This window comes from Bos javanicus, chromosome 28 (assembly GCF_032452875.1).
Source record: "Bos javanicus breed banteng chromosome 28, ARS-OSU_banteng_1.0, whole genome shotgun sequence".
Lineage (NCBI taxonomy): Eukaryota > Metazoa > Chordata > Mammalia > Artiodactyla > Bovidae > Bos > Bos javanicus.
In genome coordinates this window covers 25,346,830-25,363,416 of record NC_083895.1, presented here as the reverse complement: position 1 = coordinate 25,363,416, position 16,587 = coordinate 25,346,830, and the positions used below count along the sequence as shown (strand labels likewise).

The 16,587-nt window shown below is 37.7% G+C and overlaps 1 protein-coding gene across 3 annotated transcripts in view; it reads left to right on the top strand.

The window, feature by feature from the left end:
• The window catches only part of CTNNA3 (catenin alpha 3), a 1,922,060-nt gene that overhangs the window by 233,268 nt on the left and 1,672,205 nt on the right, over positions 1-16,587 (top strand). The gene's annotated exons all lie outside the window — the stretch shown is intronic.

The window sequence follows — 16,587 nt, the reverse complement described above, 5'->3', positions numbered from 1 at the left end:
TCCTGTATGACCCACCTCCCAGAATATTGGAAATAAAAGCAAAAATAAACAAATGGGACCTAATTAACCTTAAAAGCTTCTGCACATCAAAGGAAACTATTAGCAAGGTGAAAAGACAGCCTTCAGAATGGGAGAAAATAATAGCAAATGAAGCAACCGACAAACAACTAATCTCAAAAATATACAAGCAACTCCTACAGCTCAACTCCAGAAAAATAAACGATCCAATCAAAAAATGGGCCAAAGAACTAAATAGACATTTCTCCAAAGAAGACATGCAGATGGCTAACAAACACATGAAAAGATGCTCAACATCACTCATTATCAGAGAAATGCAAATCAAAACCACTATGAGGTACCATTTCACACCAGTCAGAATGGCTGCGATCCAAAAGTCTACAAATAATAAATGCTGAAGAGGGTGTGGAGATAAGGGAACCCTCTTACACTGTTGGTGGGAATGCAAACTAGTACAGCCACTATGGAGAACAGTGTGGAGATTCCTTAAAAAACTGGAAATAGAACTGCCTTATGATCCAGCAATCCCACTGCTGGGCATACACACTGAGGAAACCAGAAGGGAAAGAGACACGTGTACCCCAATGTTCATCGCAGCATTGTTTATAATAGCCAGGACATGGAAGCAACCTAGATGTCCATCAGCAGATGAATGGATAAAGAAAGCAGTGGTACATATACACAATGGAGTATTACTCAGCCATTAAAAAGAATACATTTGAATCAGTTCTAATGAGGTGGATGAAACTGGAGCCTATTATACAGAGTGAAGTAAGCCAGAAGGAAAAACACCAATACAGTATACTAATGCATATATATGGAATTTAGAAAGATGGTAACACTAACCCGGTGTACGAGACAGCAAAAGAGACACTGATGTATAGAACAGTCTTATGGACTCTGTGGGAGAGGGAGAGGGTGGGAAGATTTGGGAGAATGACATTGAAACATGTATAATATCATGTAAGAAACGAGTTGCCAGTCCAGGTTCGATGCACGATACTGGATGCTTGGGGCTAGTGCACTGGGACGACCCAGAGGGATGGTATGGGGAGGGAGGAGGGAGGAGGGTTCAGGATGGGGAACACATGTATACCTGTGGCGGATTCATTTTGATATTTGGCAAAACTAATACAATTATGTAAAGTTTGAAAATAAAATAAAATTAAAAAAAATAAAATCATCTTCTTTTGGTAGAAAGTAAACTGTGTGTGAGAAATATTACGTAACCAACCCTAGGCCAATAGCTAGTAATTAGGAGAGCTAGGATTTGAATACAATATAATTATTCTATTAGAATATCTATTAGATATTCTAAAAAATCTGTTAGAATATCTGCTTCTCTTTCCTTCTCAGGGTACCACCCCTTCCTTCCACTCATTGCTGTAGAGCTGGTTTCTAGAAGCTATATTTTGTTGTAGAAGTTTCATTCTAGCCACAGTAAATTGGTCCAGGGATCAAATTAGATGCCAGATCCCAGTTGAGCCAGTCAGAGTCCTGCCCTGAGATTTTGTATGAGACTAAAATTTCTGCTTCATTCTAGCTTCTCTTGCCATTCTTCTTCCATTCCTTGTTTAAAGATGTGCCCTTAAGTATAAGAAAAACACTTATGAAATCAGTGAGTGTATTTAATGTAAGCAACCATTTAGAAGTGTGTGTTAGTTGACCAAGGCTATTAATTACCTGAATATTGAATGGTAACACTGATTTATAGCATCTCCCACTAAAAAGTAGAGCAGGAGAAGACATTTGTCAATCAGAGTTCATTGCAGGAAATAGTAACCATTGTAGGTATTTGCAGTAGGAATCAGGGGAACAGAGTGATGTAGGTGGTTATAACATCTTCAGGAATGACTGGGACAGTGGAAGTCAGAGGGGCTACTTCAGAAACTGAGATTCAGAGCTGAGCTCCAGAGGTCATGAAGCTGCTACCACCAACCACTGTGTTATAGCAGCTTCCTTTCACACCCACAAAATTGGTGACTAGAAATATGATGAGGCACTTGGCTGCTGCAAACATGACTGACTAACTTCCCTTGCTGATACCAACACAGTGAGAAGATGTCCTCTATCTCTCTTCTTGCTTTCTGAATCACTCAAGAATGCACCTCACTGGCAAAACCTGTTTGCATACAGGACATTGTAGTTGACTGGTATTGAGGAAGTGTAGTTTTTGGCTTTGCTGTTCCTCTGATGGGGGTGGAAGGAGCTTTTCAGCTCTTGTGATAGGGATGAAAGAGGGTGGCAATTGATGCCACCCCCAAAGGAACACGTCTGTTACCGGGTTAAGCACTTGTAGTGGTCAGAATAGCCTGAGTCTGTTTGGTGCAATCCCCAAATCTGTAACAGAGCTAGTGCTGACCTCACTGCTCTCTGCTATTTTTCCTCTAGGGATGTAGTACATTGATCCTGAATTGAATCTGAGCTTCTTTTGATTTATCAAGGAAGTCATGCAATTATTATACTATTCTTTGGAAAGTTGTGATTGAAAACAAGGTAACTCTTTTTTTCTCCTTGAGGCTGGTCAGTGGCGTAGTTTGCCTCAATGTGGCCATCCAGGCTTCTTCTGTGAACTCATTTTTGTTATGTGAGAAAATAAAGAAAGGCTAGCCAAAACTTCTCTTTCTAGGACTAGTCATATCCTAACTCATCATGTTGCTTGTGTTGCTGTATGTTTAAAGGAGTATGTGTAGTTATTTTAAAACAGAATATTCAATGATATGAGTATTAGATTAATGATATAGTGCTGAGGTTTACTCAGTAGGCAAAAGTAAAAGCAAAAGTGTTAGTTGCGCAGTCGTGTACAACTCTTTGCAACTCCAGGGACTATAGCCCAACTAGGGAAAGCTTGCACCAAATAGAGCCCAAGGAGGAATAGAGAATGGGAAACAAATTGTTTGTATTTCTTACTCTGCTGAAATTTTGCAGTAACCTTCAGTGCCTCTTTTGCAGTCACTTTGTGTAACTTTTTTTGCTTCTCTATTTATTCCTTTTAGGTGATTTAGAAAACTGTAAATAATGAAGCTGTCGTAATTATGGCCATAAATGAATGCCATATTGAAAATGTAAATTGTATACCACATTGAACAACTTTCCATTTTTATTTACCTCATTGTTCTTTTTTTTTTTTTCATGAACTATGTGATAAGTAGGTCAGAAATTGTGGGCTTGGGGAACACCATTGATGGGACATGAGGCAGATACTAGGGATTCTCCTTCTAATATCTTAGAATACAGTTCTTATGGTCAGTGGTTCTCCAAATGTCCCGCTCTGAAGACTCACTGAAAAAGAGAAATAACCTAATATATCAATGTTCTCGCAATAGCCTCTTGGGATATTTCCCTCCATAGTATGTTCATTCTATCTTACCAAGCCAAATGTTCAGAAAAGTGCTTGTTCCTAGACTGTAGCTTGAGAACTGCAGTTCTAGGAAGAACTTGCCTTTTTCCCCAGCAACTTTTAGTGAGACAGAATGCCTGACAATTTCTAGTGTCTACGTAGTGTAAATTCTGTAAATTCAGCACGTTTAATCTAAATTACTCACTGATCTTGCTTTCAATGCCAGCTTCACACACCACCAACTCACAAATCATGTGAAGTACAATAGGCCTGGATATTCACATGACAGAACATTATTACCTTTGTAATTTACTGTGCAGTATTGGGAGATTTTGAGTTGTCTTTTCTCAGAGATTCTGTAACCTGGACACAATATATTTTCATTTCTTTTTGTTCTACTTTTTGGTTAGTATCTTCTACTATGATTAATAGCACCTCTATAATGAAATTTGTATTGGAAAAATAAATGGCCTTTTATTTTTTTAAAGAAGCTTTTTTTGAACTCCATATAATCAAAAAGGATGCCAAAAGAAGTCTCAAGACCCTCAGCAGCAAAAATAAATAATTGAAAAAAATATTAAAACACATTACCATCCTAGAAATAAGAGTACTAAAAGTGGAAAAGTAAGTCATCTATCTTGTTTATGTTTTTCCCCTTTGCAACAATAATCCATATGTCTTGAAAACCCCTTGAGTAAATTCTACTAATTGCAGTGAATCCTTTTTTTTTAAGATAGATAGAAATGGAGGTTATCAACTATGAAAAGTCTCTTGGACAAATTTAAGCAGTGTGATGTCATTACACATTTGACATACTACTAGTGTTAATCAATTACAGCACTTTTTTTTCTTCCGTGGACTATGTCCTAGGAATAACATCAGCTCATTTGAGTTCAGGTTCAGTCCATGCCCCTGTGTCCAGAAGTTAAAGATTAAGCTTACCTCTAATTCATTAGTCAAAATGAAAGCAAAACTATGGGGAAGTGGCTGCCTTCATTCTTTGCCTTCTCTTGGGCAGTGTTAAATATATAAACAAATACTGAATACCTGTTTAAAAAATATTAGTATGAAAGAAGGGGTACTCATATGCCTTAATCTTGTGTTGGAGCAAGATGAGGAATTATGAAAATGCTTGCAAAAAAGAAAGAATTTATGAGGCATAGTAAGAATGTGATGATAGGTAAAGAGAGTCATAAAAATGAAAGTTGATATACAGTATTTCTGGAAAGGGAAGGAATATGTGAGACTCAGACTTTGGAGTCTTGCTTGCTCGGAATGTAGTTATCAGATTCAAAGATGGGGGTACGTGAAGTAGGGTTAAATCTTCATAAACCAAAGGAAAAGTTAAGGTGTTTTATCTTTGCCAACAAATGAAAATATTATCTTAAGGCATATGTCAAAGGAGTAATTCACTTACATAGTAATTTTAAAAAGTGATGAAGACATTTTACTTTTGCTCTATGAACATGAGACATATACAGTTTATGATCTGAGGTACTGAAACTAGTTTTCCGGGCATGTCATACCCAGTCATGAATTCTAAATTATATTCATTTCTAACAGAAGCATTACTATGCAGGAGAGAAAATAGAGAAGGCTTATAAAACATTCATCAAAGAAAAAGTGCAGGTCTTAGCTTAAAAAGATGAAGACAGCCTATTTGAAAGAGATGTGCAAATTGACTTTTGTGTATTTACTTTTTTGCAAAAACTCTAATGGTGGCTGACCTCATGGGCAGAAATGAGACACTGATATTTTCCTATCCTCTATCCCTCCACCAGGCAAAGCCTGATATTAAAACACAATGTGAATGAATCAGTCTTGGATCTGCATGCTCTTGCCAATTCCTCATTGCATGGGATGTTTCACTGTGACCATTATAATTTCCTCCAGACTCAAACTAATTGGGGGAAAGTGTTAGTCACTCAGTCATGTCTAACTCTTTGTGACCTCATGGACTGTAGTCTGCCAGGCTCCCTGTCCATGGGATTCTCTAGGCAAAAAAACTCGAGTTGGTACCCATTCCCAAGATCTCCAGGGATCTTCCTGACCCAGGGATCAAACCTGGGTGTCCTGCATTTTCAGGCAGATTCTTTACTGTCTGAAGCCACTAGGGAAAGGACACTATCATTTGGGTGAAATGAATGAGTGTACTACAGCACAGATAGTGAGTTTTCAGTAGTAGCCCTATTGCAGACACACAGAACATTGAATATGTGGTTACAATAGACATGGTATTCAATATTAACATATTTAACAGTGGTATCCCCCTTTCACTAATGTGTTCTGTTTTAAGCATCACTTCTTAAAACTGTCATTTGATGCTATTGCCCTGGTGTATGTGCTTTCTTATACCACCAATTTCTAGGGAGTTGAAGAAAAGTTTTGTTAGGGGAAGTAAATTAGACAGTCTTGTTCTCAGGGATGGAATAAGACCCTGGTCTGCAAGTTCTAAGTAGTGGTGCTTGTTCCCAGAAACCTGAATTTCTAGATAAAACTTTGGACATAATTTCCCCTTACATTTCCCTTAGAAATGTTTCCTGGAAACATTTTCCATTATACCTTAGGATGTAGCATGAGCAGTCTCACACTTACGAACAGATAAGCACGATGACTGGTGCTGCTTCTGCCGTTCCTACTGGAACTTGCATAGGAGTTTTTACTAGTGAGGAAACATAACCATCTAACCAGATCTTCTTTCATCACTGACCCCTTTCCTCTACTCTGTTAAGAGTCACTGCTATTAGAACATTCTTTTTGACGTCTAGAAATTGCACATTGAAACCCTAATTCCAAGCCAGAAAAGAGCTAGCTCCTTCCCTAGGGTTCCTCATGTGGCATAAAATTATCCTAAAAGCATTATAGGTATTTTGTACTAGCTGTGTTGCCCACTGGGCATCCTACGTGGTGTTAGTGGTAAAGAATCCATTTGCCAATGCAGGAGACCCAAGAGATGTGGGTTTGATCCTTGGGTCAGGAAGATCCCCTGAAGGAGGGCATGGCAACCCACTCCAATATTCTTGCCTGGAGAATCCCGTGAATAGGGAGCCTGGTGGGCTACAGTCCATAGGGTCACAAAGAGCTGGACACAATTAAAGCTACTTAGCACGCGTGTATGTTTCCTACGGGCTACAGAACTTGGGCAGGCTTCCTTCATTTTGGTCTTGTAATATGAAGTGACTGGAGTAGAGGATTTCTTAATCTTTCCCAGGTCTAACATAATGATTCTTGACAGTATGGATGATCTGCTGAAATTGATGCAGCTGGTTAATCAGGGCTTCTGAGAAGCAGATACCAATTGGATGCAAGAGATTTATTAGAGGAAGAGCTTTGATGGTAAATGGGGAGGGGAAATAGAGAGGCTCGGAGAGCTATTAATTTTTTGAATTTTTTAAATAATAATAATTATTCAATATTAATTTGAATATTAGCCACTTTATATACATGATCACAAGTAATTGTTACAGTTACCCTATGTAATGGTGCAATAGCAGAATAATGGTGCCCCAACCGTATTCATGTCCTAATCACTGTAACCTATGAATATTTTGTTATATGGTAAAGGAGAAATTAGGGTTACAGCTGCAATTAAGGTTGCTAGTCAATTAACTTTAAGATATGGACAGAGATTATTCTGGATTATCTGGGTGGACCCAAGGTAATCACAAAAATCTTTAATAATGGAAAAGGGTGGCAGAAGAGAGAGAAGCAGAGATTGTACTGTTTAAAGCTACCAAGTTTGTGGTAATTTATTACAGCAGCAATATAAAACTAATAGAAGTGAGTGCTTTTATTCTAATTTTATAAATAAGAGAACTGAAATTTAGAGCAGTTAAGATTCTCATCATCACAGGGCAAAAGGCAGAGATTTCAAATCCAGATGTTTATTTCCAAAGCCTACACTCTATTTGGTATGTGGCCTTAAATTGTTACCTGGAATCCCTCAGATATCCTTGGCAGGTTGCTGGCTCAGGGCTTTCTTTCATGTCTTACTGGGTCAGGTTAGTGTCTTTCCCTGTCTAGGTACCTTTATTGGTTGCTCAGAACATCTTCACATCTTAGTGACCATACCTTGGCTCTAGCAGGGGAGTAATTTCCACACTTTTCTATTCAGAGCCTTGAAAATCTCTCTAAATATGGAGTTCTTGAAACTCTAGTGCTGCACAAACTCAGGAAAAAGGATCATGTTCTCAGGTATTTATTATATTAGTGGCCTTTCCTTTTTATCCCTTGCAAATCCTATTTTCCCACCTGCTTTCATTCTCTCAAACTGTCTTGCCCTGCATACTTACTTTTTGTTCTCCTTAGAAAACATGAGGTAGAGTCTGAGTAGAAAATAACCCAGGATATATACATTTTTTTCTTTCTTCTTTTTCTTTTTTGGAAGGTTGCATTTGGCTCACTATGTATTTTCATGGCATGAAAAACAGAATCCCCAGTCCAGTAGTCACTCTGGTTACATTCCTCTTAACTTATTTTATTTACTTTATGGGTTAAAAAGTTTTTCTGAGCTAGACTGTGAATTTAACAATTCTTTATAAGATTGTTGTCATTACACTTAAGAGAGGGGGCAGTAGTTTAAAACACAATTTGTTCATAAGTTGGAGATTAGTGAATTAAACTGCATAGTGATTGCTGACTACACTGTTGACTTTCATACACAGAGAGCATATTCCATTTTAACCCTGAAGAGTGGTTTTGGCCTTGTCTCTTGAGCAAAAATGGGATGGCTCCAATAAATCAGTTTAGTTCTATTTGTTTTATGAGCTGTGCAGCAGTTGAAGCCCAAGTTTAATGACTTATTTCACACGTTTTCCCATAAGTCTTTCCCAGAAACTCAAGACATCCAGAGTTATGATGGGTTATCAGAAAAAGGGAGGACAAGGTTCATTATTTCAGAAATATTACTATCCATAGGCATGCACAACAGTTGAGGCTTTAACTATTTGTGTATTAAATGAGTGTACATATGCTTTAGGTCTTGTTGCAAATGAAAACTTGTTACTTTGTATCAAATGAGTTAACTTATGCTTTAGGTCTTGTTGCAAATGAAAAATTGTATCCTTAGTGAGAATTGAGATAGGTGCTCTTTTTTTTTTGTTATGTCTTGGAACTTTATTACTATTTTTTTAAAATTTTATTGGAGTATACAATGTTGTGTTAGTTTTTACCATTTAGCAAAGTAAATTGGTTATACATATGCTTATATTCACTATTTTTCAAAAATAGATTCTTTCCCCATATAAGCCATATAAACCATTACAGGGTATTGAGTAGAGTTTCCTGTGCTATACAGGAGGTTCTAATTATCTATTTTATATATAGAGGTGTGTCAGTCCCAGTCTCCCAATTTATCCCTCACCCACCTTATTCCCTCATATCTTAAGTTTGTTTTCTGTGTCTGTGACTCTACTTCTGTTTTGTAAATAAGTTCATTCCTACTTTTTTTTTTTAGAGTCCACATATAAGCTTAGTTATATAGTAGAGTGTATATGTCAATCTCAATCTCCCAATTTATCGCCTTCCCCCTAACACCGGCTTTCCCCCTTGGTAACCATAAATTCATTTTCTAAATCTGTGACTCTATTTCTGTTTTGTAAGTTCATTTGTACCATTTTTTAAAGTTTCCATATATAAGTGATATATGATATTTGTCTTTCTCTGACTTACTTCACTCAATATAACAATCTTGAGATAAGACCTTCTTAATTCTTGGTGCATTTTATTTTTCTGTATTATTGCACTATTACTTTCATTATTTTTTAAAAATCTGAATTGTTTAGAATTGAATCCTGAGTTTCTGGTTTTAATTCATACGGCCAATTTATTATGGAATACATGAATGAAACTATGCATGGCTTGACTTTTTAATATAATTTTAGAACAGTTTTTGTTGTTGTTTTTTAGTTACTAAGTTGTGTCTACTCTAGGTTTGCAGAAAAGTTACAAAAGATAGTACAGAGAGTTCTCCTATGCCTTTCTTCCAGTGACTCCCATTGTAACATTTTTATGAGATATTTGTTACAACTGAGAAGCCAACATTCATACATTATTCATTCATACCACATTCATTCATATTTCCTTAGCTTTTCCTTTACTGTCCCTTTTCTGTTCTAGGATCCAATCCAGGTACTACATTACATTTAGCCATTAGCCTCCTTAGTCTCCTCTGTGGTGTGACAGTCTTTTAGATTTTTCTTGTTTCTCATGACCTTGACAGTGTGCAGGAGTACCAGTCAGAAATTCTGTAGAATGTCTCTTAATTGGGATTGTCTGTTGTTTTTCTCATGGCTAGACTGAGGTTATGGGTTTTGGAGAGGAAGACCACAGAGGTGAAGAGGTAAATTGGTGGAAATTCTTTAAGGAAGATGGTCTCATTGGTTTATCACGGGTTAATTCTGATTTCTTTCATAGTTCTGATCTTTATTCCTTGTCAAATACAATCTGATAGAGAAGACATGCATATAAAAAACTGCCATAGTTCATTGTATTGATATTTAAGATATCGTCACTTGGAAGACATATCCTAATTTGAGAAATGTAAACATGAAAAAGAAATCTTGATTTCATACAATTGGTATCATACAATGTAATATGAAATGTAATCTGATTGTTCAAAGGACAGTTTCACAAATTTCTTCAGAAATACTTGTTACTAACTGTACAGTGAAGAAATTCTTTTGTAATTATTCAGTTCAGTTCAGTTAAGTTGCTCAGTCATTTCTGACTCTTTGCAACCCCATGAATCGCAGCACGCCAGGCCCCCCTGTCCATCACCAACTCCCGGAGTTTACTCAAACTCATGTCCATCGAGTCAGTGATGCCATCCAGCTATCTCATCCTCTATCATCCCCTTCTCCTCCTGTTCCCAATCCCTCCCAGCATCAGAGTCTTTTCTAATGAGTCAACTTTTCGCATGAGGTGGCCAAAGTATTGGAGTTTCAGCTTTAGAATCATTCCTTCCAAAGAACACCCACGCCTGATCTCCTTTAGAATGGACTGGTTGGATCTCTTTGTAGTCCAAGGGATTCTCAAGAGTCTTTGCCAACACCACAGTTCAAAAGTATCAATTCTTCTGTGCTTAGCTTTCTTCACAGTCCAACTCTCACATCCATACATGACCACTGGAAAAACCATAGCTTTGACTAGATGGACCTTTGTTGGTAAAGTAATGTCTCTGCTTTTTAATGTGTTATCTAGGTTAGTCATAACTTTCCCTCCAAGGAGTAAGCCTCTTTTAATTTCACGGTTGCAATCACCATCCACAGTGATTTTGGAGCCCCCAAAATAAAGTCTGAGACTTTTTCCACTGTTTCCCAATCTATTTCCCATGAAGTGATGGGACCAGATACCATGATCTTCATTTTCTGAATGTTGAGCTTTAAGCCAACTTTTCCACTCCTCTCTTTCACTTTCATCAAGAGGCTTTTTAGTTCCTCTTCATTTTCTGCCATAAGGGTGGTGTCATCTGCATATCTGAGGTTATTGATATTTCTCTCAGCAATCTTGATTCCAGCTTGTGCTTCTTCCAGCCCAGTGTTTCTCATGATGTACTCTGCATAGAAGTTAAATAAGCAGGGTGACAATATACAGCCTTGACGTACTCCTTTTCCTATTTGGAACCAGTCTGTTGTCCCAAGCCCAGTTCTAACTGTTGCTTCCTGACCTGCATATAGGTTTTTCAAGAAGCAGGTCAGGTGGTCTGGTATTCCCATCTCTTTCAGAATTTTCCACTGTTTATTGTGATCCACACAGTCAAAGGCTTTGGCATAGTCAATAAAGCAGAAATAGATGTTTTTCTGGAACTCTCTTGCTTTTTCCATGATCCAGAGGATGTTGGCAATTTGATCTCTGGTTCCTCTGCCTTTTCTAAAACCAGCTTGAACATCAGGAAGTTCACGGTTCACGTATTGCTGAAGCCTGGATTGGAGAATTTTGAGCGTTAATTTACTAGTGTGTGAGATGAGTGCAATTGTGCGGTAGTTTGAGCATTCTTTGGCATTGCCTTTCTTTGGGATTGGAATGAAAACTGACCTTTTCCAGTCCTGTGGCTACTGCTGAGTGTTCCAAATTTGCTGACATATTGAGTGCAGCACTTTCACAGCATCATCCTTCAGGATTTGGAATAGCTCAACTGGAATTCCATCACCTCCACTAGCTTTGTTCATAGTGATGCTTTCTAAGGCCCACTTGACTTCACATTCCTGGATATCTGGCTCTAGGTGAGTGATAACACCATTGTAATTATCTTGGTCATGAAGATCTTTTTTGTACAGTTCTTCTGTGTATTCTTGCCACCTCTTCTTAATATCTTCTGCTTCTGTTAGGTCCATACCATTTCTGTCCTTTATTGAGCCTTTCTTTGCATGAAATGTTCCCTTGGTATCTGTAAGAGAGCTCTTGTCCTGAAGAGCTTTCTAGTCTTTCCTATTCTGTTGTTTTCCTCTATTTCTTGGTTATTGCATACAGTAATTTAGGGTAATTTCATACTATTTTGCACAACTGGAAACATCACCCCAAGTTAAATCACTTTGAAATTCCTTATATGTATAGTAGAATAAATTTTTATGTTTGGGGGTTATTCTTATTTTGTAATTCTAGAAATTGTGTTTTATATATAGTAGATTGGTTATATTTTATTTATGAGATTACAGTGCTTCAAAAGGTTTTGCCTTTTCAATGCAAATTGTGCATGGCTTTCTGTTAGTTATTCCATTTTCCTTAGTACCTTCCTACTTTCATTTGACTCATTTTCTTGTACATTGATTCCATTTGTAGAGATTCATAGACTCATAAAATATTAGAGTTGAACACCTTTAGAAATGATCTGATTCACTCTTAATATGACATATAAGAGACTTGGCACAGGTTATCAGCTAGCAAGAACAGAGTGAGATTGGAATGCAAGACTTTTGATTGTGAGGTCAATATTCTTCCCACTATACAACAATGCTTCATTTTTATTTGACTTGAAATTTTCACTGTGAATCAGTATTTCATTGCTTTGCAATAGAGTTTTTTCACTGGATTGCTTCAGTTATTCCTTTTTCTTTGACTTTGGCCTGAGCTTTCCAATAGAGCCAGGGAAATTTACCCCCTGTATCTTGTTTTCAGCATTTTTATCATCATAGAGGAAACGTAAGTTCTATTGTGGATTGAATTCACTTGTATATGTATTTCTTAAATAGTCAAGAGAATTCTGATCCATCTTTTGTCCGCTGAAGGCTTTAGCACATTTTTTAATCTCTTGGATCAAGTCTAAAAAATATTGTATTATTAATGTACCTTAAAATTAAAGGAGAGGCAGCCTGAAAGTGTTTGAAAGAGTCTTCAGAGAATTCACTCATCTTTAGCACAGTGGTTTTGCCTGATATATAGAAACATTTCTTTCTCTGTAGATTTCATATGATGTTATCACATATGCAATGTATATTTTATGTGTATTGTTCACATGCATAGGAAATTCTTTTTCTGTATGAATGTGTTTTCTGAGAAATAAAAAATGAAATAGATAAAAAAACCGTGTTTGTTGTTGTAGAGCACACATTTGGCTATAATGGTTTCTATCTGTAGTCCATGAAACAGGATCATGTTGTTCTAGGACAGATCACTTTTGCACTTAGGAAATTGGATCTAAAATATTCAAATTCCAAATTAACAAAAGGGAACTTCACATAGTACTGTTTAGAAGCTTGTTTTGTCATGGTACATTCATCACAACAAGGCCTTGGACTCCTGCAGATTTTTTCCTTCCACTCCTTTTTACACATTTTTGCTCACAGAAAACTGTTCTGAATTCTTTAAGTCTCCCTCTGAAGACTTAAAGAATTTGTCTTCTTTTTTTTTTTTCTTTTCCTAATGGATCATCACTAGGTTTGATGAAATTGGAATCTGGAAGGTGAAGTTTGTTTTCCATGCTGGAAATACACGTTGGAATACACTCTGGAATACACTTTGCAGTGTCCTTGTCAATGTAGATCCACTAGTATTTTACCATGAGTTTGCAACAATAGTCCTTGCAAGGACAAAAGCAGAAGGTAAACCTTGGAAAGTTTCCCACAAACTGTGTGCAGTATCTTTCAGAAATGACATGGTGAGGTTGATCATTTGACTCTCAGTGTTTATTTTCTAATGCATAACAAGGATTTTTATGTGTCTAATGAATAGAATTCCTTATACAATGTTTGTTTCTTTGGGCCTCCTCTGAGGGTATATTAAACTGAGCTTCCCTAATAGCTCAGTTGGTAAAGAATCTGCCTGCAATGCTGGAGACTTGGGTTCAATCCCTGGGTTGGGAAGATCCCCTGGAGAAGGGCAAGGCTTACCTACTCCAGTAATCTGGCCTAGAGAATCCCTTGGACTGTATAGTCCATGGAACTGCAAAGAGTCGGATACGACTGAGTGACTTTACTTAAGGGTATATTAGAGTCATCTTCATCATCATCAAAATGTCTTTGTATGACTATTCCAGCGTTGTGGGACTTTCATGTCTTTCACGTGTGTTTGTGAATTTAGCACTCACCAAGCAGTCACTATTCTCTCTCCTGCTGATGACTGGCTACATGGCCCCAATTTCCAGACTGGTTAGCAGTGGAAGTAGCAGGCCTATAGTGCCCAGACTGCAGTGCTCCTCTGTCACTGGCTGCCTCCCTATTGATATGGTAACACAGTAGATGTTCTCTACTGAATAAGTGTCAAAGTAACACTTGGACAGCCACATGTTGAAGTGTGGCCAGCACTCTCAGCTACTGCCTGTGAACTGAGTTGTGTTCACAGTTCCTTGTAGAGATTTCACTGATGTGATTATATTATTTTTTTATTTGTTATTTTGTTGCAGTTTTTCTTTCGCACATCCAGGCTTTAGCTGAGGCTGAGGGCAATCTTAATATTACATTACTGTGTTATTTCAAAATCACTCTTTAATTGTAATGGATTATCTGTGGATCATACTTCCTGACTATTCTTTCCTTCAAGGTGAAGAAATTAAAACAAATTAAATTAAATCCTCCCCTCCTGGACATGTCTGAATTTCCAAAGCCTGCATCAGGACTACTGAAGACCTTTGCAGCCTTAAGCGCTGCAAAGTGCGGTTTTATTACTTTCTGCTGTATAGCAAAGTACATTAGATATACACATATACATATATCCACTCTCTTTTATATTCTTTTCCCATATAGGCCATTACAGAGTATTCAGTAGAGTTTCCTCTGCTATCCTTTCAGTTCATTTCAGTCCCACAGTTGTGTCCGACTCTTTGCAACCCTATGGACTGCAGCACACCAAGCTTCCCTGTCCATCACCAACACTTGGAGCTTGCTCAAACTCATTTCCATCGCGTCAGCGATGCTAGTCAACCATCTCATCCTCTGCCGTCCCCTTCTCCTCCTGCCTTCAATCTTTCCCAGCATCAGGTTCTTTTCCAATGAGTCAGTTCTTCTCATCAGATGGCCAAAGTATTGGAGTTTCAGCTTCAGCATCAGTCCTTCCAATGAATATTCAGTACTGATTTCCTTTAGGATGGACTGGTTGGATCTTCTTGCAGTCCAAGGAACTCTCAAGAGTCTTCTCTAACATCACAGTTCAAAAATATCAATTCTTCAGCATTCAACTTTCTTTATGGTCCAACTCTCACATCCATACAGGCTACCGGAAAAACCATAGCTTTGACTAGACACACCTTTGTTGGCAAAATAGTGTCTCTGCTTTTTAATATGCTGTTTAGGTTTGTCATTGCTTTTCTTCCAAGGAGCATGTGTTTTTAATTTCATGGCTGCAGTCACCATCTGCAATGATTTTGGAGCACCCCCCCCCCCCTAATAAAGTCAGCCACTGTTTCCACTGTTTCCCCATCTATTTCCCATGAGGTGATGGGATCAGATGCCATGATCTTAGTCAGTAGATTCTTACTAGTTATCTATTTGATATGTAGTAGTGTGTATGTTGGAGAAGGCAATGGCACCCCACTCCAGTACTCTTGCCTGGAAAATCCCATGGATGGAGGAGCCTGGTAGGCTGCAGTCCATGGGGTCGCTAGGAGTAGGACATGACTGAGAGACTTCACTTTCACTTTTCACTTTCATGCATTGGAGAAGGAAATGGCAAGCCACTCCAGTGTTCTTGCCTGGAGAATCCCAGGGAGGGGAAGCCTGGTGGGCTGCCATCTACGGGGTCGTACAGAGTCGGACACGACTGAAGAGACTTAGCAGCAGTGTGTATGTGTCAATCCCAATCTCCTATTAATAATTTATCTCCCCCCACCCCTGCACTTAACCTCTGGGGTTTGTTTTCTACATCTGTGACTCTATTTCTATTTTTTAAATAAGTTCATTTGTACCTTTTTTTTTTTAGATTCCATGTACAAGCAATATCATATGATAATTGCCTTTCTCTGTCTGACTTACTTCACTCAGTATGACAATCTCTAGGTCTATTCATGTTGCTGTAGGAAAATTCCTTTGTAAATATAGTTTGAAATTACATTCTTATTAATAACTAATTTAATTTATGTGTGGCCTTAACTTCTTTGCTGTCATAAGGTACCTTTTGAAATTTTTTTGTTATAAGATCACCTAATATATAAACTTTCTGAATATATTTATAATACTACTATTTAAAGTTAATCAAGTGCCAATAGTATAATTGAGGGCAATTTTTCTTTTTATATTTTGATATCAATAAAAGTTTATTGTAGATGTTTGCCAAAACTCTATCCATAGTGTCTGGTAGATAAACAACACCCTGGAATTCATAGCTGCTTTGGATACTTTGAAGTGTTGCATACAGAGTCTTCCCTTTCCTCTCTTCCTCCCATTCTAAATACTTACTGAGCTCTAACTGTGTGTTTGCAGTATCATAACATGGATCATTATGCATTGTTCACTCATTTGGATACTGTAATGGAAAAGTGACAGAAAGTTTAGACTTTTTGTCACTTTTACTTTTATATAGCAGCACTGAATTAGTAAAATGTAAGGCAGGGAAAAGTACAGATTTCCTGTACTTACTCCTTTAAGGCATTGCTTTGTGAATGTGAGATCTGAGATTATGTGGGGATCAGAACAGAAGAAGCAGCAATAAAACATCAAATTCCATTTGAAAAGCAAGGGCAGAGTTGAAGAGCAATATGAAGGCCAACTATTGGCAACCAGAAAGTGTGAACCCAAGAGCTCAATGGATTGGATCCCAAAAGCAGAATCTAGGATAAGAGCCAGAGCTTGTTTCACATGTCT